Here is a 6,512-nt window from a genome sequence, read left to right as displayed (position 1 = left end):
TGCTAATGGACTAAATGCAGATTCTGAAAGGAAAAAAAGAGTCAAGAACAGCTTGAAGATTTTTTTGGCAAGAATAACTGTAAACCTGAGGTTGGCATTTCCTGAAATGAAGACTGCAGGAAGAGGAGACATGAAGAAAAAGACTGGGGCTTATTAAGTGTGAGACATTAAACATACAAATAGAGATGTTGCAAAGAGTTGGATTTACTATCCTCGAGTTCAAAACAGAGGTTGTCAGAACTAGAAATATGGCATCTGGGAGTCTTCTGTGTATCGGTGGTGTTTAAAGTGATGAGGTCAGAGAAGATCACTGAGAAGGAAAGGAGTTACTGGAGAGTTCAGAGTACCGAGGGTGGACCAGTCAAATGATGACTAAATGAGGAGGTTGTTAGGGAATTAGACAAGAGATTCTTCACTGACAACCTAATTGAAATGGCTTCAAGAGAGAACTGGCGGAAAGAAACTGGAGACAGCTGGTATAGATCACTCTTTCAAGGGCTTCTGTTGTAGAGCAAAGCAGAGACTTGAGGCAGATCTGGACTTGAGGCAAAGTTGCCGAGCTGCTGTTGCTGCTAAGTCGCTTCAGTCATGCCCGACTCTGTGCGACCCCATAAGTGGGGCCCACCAGGCTCCCCCATCCCTGGGAATCTCCAGGCAAGAGCGAGGGTTTTATTTTGAAGCTGGACTATTCTACAGTATGTTTGCCTTCTGATAGAAATAATAAAGGAGGAGGAAGAAAAGGGGAAATAAAGGAAGGAAGGAAGGGAGGAAGAAAAGCAAATAGAAGAAGACGGGGAGAACAAGGCAAGCAAGAGGGGGTGAGAAGGATTGAAGAGGGAAGGAAGAGGATGCAGGGGAGGAGGAGGAGTAAAAATTAATAGCATCCTGAGAAAGAAGAGAAGTATATATCCAAAATCAGAAATGGAAATGGGGACACTACTGTCAGTCATCATAAATAAAAATGATCGTTATCCTTTACTGTGAACAACTGTAAACCAACAAATTAGATAACCTCGGTAAAATGAACCAATTCCTACAAACACACAAATTATCTACCTAAACTGATTCAAGAAGAAATAGAAAATCTCAACACTTATAACAAGTAAAGAGATTGAATCAGGAATCAAAAAATCTCCTAACAAAGAAAAATCTAGGACCAGACAGCTTTATTGGTGAATTCTACCAGACATTGAAAAAGAACTAACTCCAATCTTTTTCAAATTCTTGCAAAGAGTAGAAGAGGAGAGAAAACATCCTAATTTATACTATGAAAAAAGTACTACCTTAGTTTTTATCTAGTGTGAAACACTGATAAAAACATCAGAAAAAGAGAAAATTACAGATCAATATCCTTGATGAATATAGATGCAAAGATCCTCAAGAGAATACTAGGAAATTGAATCCAACAGACTATGACAAGAATTGTATACCATGACCAAATGAAATTTATTCCATGAATTCAATGGTGGTTCCACAAAAGAAAATTAATCAATGTAATATATCACATTAATAGAATGAAAGGAAAAAAACCCCACCTGATCATCTCAACTGACACAGAAATAGCATTTTACAAACTCCAACCCCCTTCATGATAAGAAGTGAAGGGGAGTGAATTAGGAATAGACTAGAACTTCCTCCATATGATAAAGCACATTTATGAAAGACCCATAGGTTTAAAAAAAAATTAGTTTTGAAGGACTAGAAGCGTTCCTCCTTTAAGGTCATGAACAAAATAAGGATGCCTTCTTTCACCAGCCATTCAATGTTGTAATGGAAGTTGTAGCCAGAGGAAAAAAATTAAATAAGTAGAAGACATCCAAACTGGAAGGAAAGAAGTAAAATTGTCTCTATTCACATATAACACAATCCTATATAGAGAAAATTCTAAAGAATCCACAAGAAAGCTAGTAGAACTAATAAAGGAATGTAGCAAAACTTCAGGGTATAAGATCAATGCACAAAAAATCAGTTGTGTTTATATATACTAGCAATAATCTGTAAAGGAATTAAGAAAGCAATTCCATTTACAATTACATCTAAAACAGTAAATATTTGGGAATAAATTAACCAAGGAGATGAGTGATACACTGAAAACCAGAAAATATTGCTGAAAGAAATATAAGAGGATCTAAATAAACAAAAATGCATCCTATGTTCATGGTACAAAATTTAATATTGTTAAAAGTGATCTACAGATGCAATGCAATTGCTGTCAAAATTCCTACAGACTAATTTCCAGAAATGAAAAGGTCATTCCTTTAATTCATGTGGAAAAAAGCCTCAAAGAGCAAAAAATAATACTGAAAAAGAGCTAAATTGGAGCACTCACACTTTCCAATTTCAAAACTTGTTACAAAGCTACAGTAATTGCAGCAGCATGATTATGGCATAAGTTTACACATAATGGAAAAGAATTGAGAGTTCAGAAATAAACCCAGACATCTATGGTCAATTGACTTTTGACAAGAGTGCCAAATATATTCAATGGCAATGAATAATCTCTTCACAGATGTTGCGGGACATTGGACTTACCCTATGCAAAAGATTAAAGTTGAACCTCCTACTTCACATCATATACAAAAATTAATTTATAATTGATCAGTGACATAAAAATCATTAAATTCTTAGACAAAACCAGGAGTAAATCTTCATGACCTAGGATTTGGTAATGGATTCTTAGATATGATACTAAAAGCAGAAACAACAAAAGGAAAAACTAAATTTAATTTTTTCAAAATTAAAAAATTTTCTGCATCAAAGTATTATCAAGAAAGTGAAAAAAAAAAACAAGCTAAAGGTTGATAGAAAGTATTTAAAATCATATATATGATAAAAGTTTAATATCTCAAACATATAAAGAATTCATATAACTCAACAATACAATTCAGTCTGAAAAATATTGGACTTGAGTAGACATTTCTCCAAAGATAAAAATATGAAATAAGTATGTGAAAAGATTCTAAACATCACTGGTCATTAAAGAAATGTAAGCAGAATCACTTTGTAGCTATTAAAATGGTTACAATCAATTAAACAAAAAAATAAGTGTCAGCAGTAGCAAGGATGGAGAAGGCAATGGCACCCCACTCTAGTTCTCTTGCCTGGAAAATCCCATGGATGGCGAAGCCTGGTAGGCTGCGGTCCATGGGGTCGCTAAGAGTTGGACGCGACTGATCGACTTCACTTTCACTTTTCACTTTCATGCATTGGAGAAGGAAATGGAAACCTACTCCAGTGTCCTTGCCTGGAGAATCCCAGGGACGGAGGAGCCTGGTGGGCTTCCTTCTATGGGGTCGCACAGAGTCGGACACGACTGAAGCAACTTAGCAGTAGCAGTAGCAAGGATGGAGAAAAATTGGAACTCTCATGCATTTCTGATGGAAATGTAAAATGGTACACCGACTATGGAAAACATTTTGGTGGTTCCTCAAAAAGCTATACATAGAATTACCGTATTCTATCCAGTAATTCCACTCCTAAGCATTTACTCAACATAATTAAAAACAGGAAGTCAAACATTCACAATAGCCAAAAGGTGTAAACAACCCAACTATTTATCAACAGATGAATAGATATAGAAAATGTGGCTTATGTATGTAATAAAATATTGTTCAGTCACAAAACAGAAGTTCTGATACATGCTACAACATGGACAAATTTGAAAACATCACACTATTAGCAAGACACAAAAGGCCAGACATTATGTAAATCCTTTTTTATGAAACATCTAGAATAGATGTCAAATTCGTAGAAACAGAAAATAGATTAGAGGTTTCCAGGGGCTGAGAGTGGAGAAAAATGAGGAGTTATTGACTCAAAATTATACAGTTTCTGTCTAAAGTGATGGAAATTCATGGAAATAGAGAGGATGGTTGCACTACATTGTGAATATAGTTACTGCCATTGAGTTGAATGGTTAAAGTGACAAATTTGTTATATATATGTGTGTATATATATATATATATATATATATCTTACCACAATTTAAAAAATTAATAATGTAATATGCAAAACATTGAATTATATACTTTAAATGGATAAATTATATGGTATGTGAATTATATCTCAATAAAGCTGTTTAAAAAAGTAATGATGCAGTACACAGTGAAAATTGCTAGAGTCCTGTCCTCGTGTAGGCAAGAAAAGATGTGATTTACTACATGAAGGGGCTTGGCTTAAACAGGAATGTGTATAATTCATCCATAGTAACATGGATGTAAGTCAAAGAATAGGGACGCAAATGCAGGTAGTAGGTTTGGTGTCGAGAGCAGGTTTATCAGTCTCAGCTGTTGTAAAAGTATGTCAAGTTGCATCTTACAGTGTTTCTTTCTTTCTGCCTGGTGGGCCCTTGGTTTTTCTTCCCCTACCCAACATCACTGGATTATGTTTCTTATAGGGGTATACAATGCCTTAACGCATTTTGAATTGCCATAGAACCTAGGGTCATATGTTCTGAAAACATTCTGAATGAATGAGTGAGCAAATTATGAATACAACAGACAACTGGCTCTCGAGAGTTTAGTTGGTTTTCATTTTCCATCCTCAGTTCAGTTCATATTCTCTACTTCTGTGTCATATATAAACCAAACTATGTTTGGTGAGAAACCTCCTCAGCACCCATTCTAATGTAGTTGTGCGATAATATTCTCCCATTTCTGTTGGAAAACAGTTTTTGTTGTCCCCATATGGCAATCAGGCAGTGTGAGCTGGCGAGTTCACAGCACCAGCGTCCCACTCACGGCCTCCTTGTGGGCCCTAGCAGTGGACAAGCAGGAAACAAGAGCAACGCTGATGCAGAGAAGACAGATGAAGGAGAGAAAGAGGACAGAGTTGTCCTCTTTACTCAACAAGCTGATCAGAAGCAACTCTACTGATAACACAAACCAGGTGGAAAACCTACAACAAGATCCAAACTCCTCCTTACACTCAGTAAGTCTTGTGAGGAGTCTGTACCATGGGCTTCATCTATCCATCCAAAATGCAAGAGAACATGCTGCCTTTGATATTTGCTGAAGCCCTGCAGAACTTAGTTGCCCTGTCTTAGTCTGGAGCAGCTAAAACAGCTGCCTTTGTGTTAGTCATGCAGTTGGATGCCCCACTGTCTGTGCCTCTCCCAGACTTATAAGCTGGTCTTTCAAATGGGAAAAGTGATTGAGCAGAAGGAAAACTTTTACCCTGAACTCAAGATAGCTTATGCTGTTCAAGGCAATAAATTGGGCACCAGGGTCAGAGATCAGGGAGCACCTTATCCCTGGTACAATTCTGGACTGGTACTACAAGCTCAAGTTCATTGACTCCAAGATCAAGGTTTGATCTGGATGAAGTTGACATGATGATAGCTACTCACCACCATCAAGATCAGAGCACCTGCATCCAAAGGATGCTACCCAGCAACTGCCAGATGCTGCTTTCCCCTAATACCATTGAAGACTCTATGGAAATTTGTCCCAGAATCAAACATCCAACTGAAGTGGAAGGAGGAGACAGTGGATATCATGCAGCAGTAATACATGCTGTGCAGCAATAGAAATGGGAAGTTTCAGGCCTTGTGTAGCCTCCATGGGCCATCACCGTTGCTTAAGCTACCATCTGCTGCCAGTCCCCTAAAACACGTGGCTGGCTGACAGCAGGGCTCTCAAAAGAAGGCAACCAGGTGAAATGTGGTGAAATGATGGTGGAGCAGAGGGCTGCCATAACTGAGTGCCTGAGATGGTAAAGAGAAGGTTCTGGCGGCCACCAACATGTATGCCCTTATTGTTGTTATACAGATGTATAACCTGAAGTTAAACAGGCATCTGTCATCATCAAGGCTGACCTTTCCCTTTACAAGGACAGGAATCTGGACAATGGGACCTACTTGCACTGTGTTAGGCATACAGGCCTCTTTGACAAGAAAAGCTGGTCAGTGAACATGGTTGACAGCAGGCACAGCATGATCATCCTGAACCAAAGCCACGTAATAAGAGCATAGACAGACCAGACATGCTGATGTGGAGGGACAGAAGTTAGCCACCCAAGGAACTCCACACCATGGTACTTGCTCTCTCCCTGAACATATATTCTGAACATCTATGTTCATAGTGGTCAGGATACAGACAGGTGCAATCAAGGGACTAGGCGGGCTATAGCCATTCATCTGTCTAAGGCAAGAATAATTGCCAAAGTTTTTACTTCATCTTTATTTGGAATCTTCGTGTGGAATAGTCAGAGCAAATAATAGTACTGTGCACTTCCTCAAAGCTGGCCAAGGCTGTTGGTACCCACAGAGCGACAGACCAAAGATGAGATGAAACTGAGTTGCAAGAGAAATATAAAACCCCAGTCAAGAGGAGTCCTCTTCAGTTTGTTGATACAGAATGGTTACTTTATCTAGGACCAGGCCTAGAATACGGCTCTTCTGTGATGAGCATTACTCCAATCTCAGACCTTCCTTGGAGCCATTTCTGGGTTTTAGGACCAGATCTTTCCCCAGGAAGAAAAGGGGAGGATGCCAGCCCCCAGGTGGTTTCCTT

At 38.5% G+C, this 6,512-nt stretch overlaps 1 pseudogene; it reads left to right on the top strand.

The window, feature by feature from the left end:
- Positions 1-4,939: 4,939 nt before the first annotated feature.
- On the top strand, positions 4,940-6,212 carry LOC129628044 (ATP-dependent RNA helicase DDX19B-like; annotated as a pseudogene).
- The last annotated feature ends 300 nt before the right edge of the window (positions 6,213-6,512 follow it).

Source organism: Bubalus kerabau, chromosome 15 (genome assembly GCF_029407905.1).
Source record: "Bubalus kerabau isolate K-KA32 ecotype Philippines breed swamp buffalo chromosome 15, PCC_UOA_SB_1v2, whole genome shotgun sequence".
Classification (NCBI taxonomy): domain Eukaryota; kingdom Metazoa; phylum Chordata; class Mammalia; order Artiodactyla; family Bovidae; genus Bubalus; species Bubalus kerabau.
Note: the sequence above shows the minus strand (reverse complement) of the source record. Positions and strands in the feature narration are given on the sequence as shown.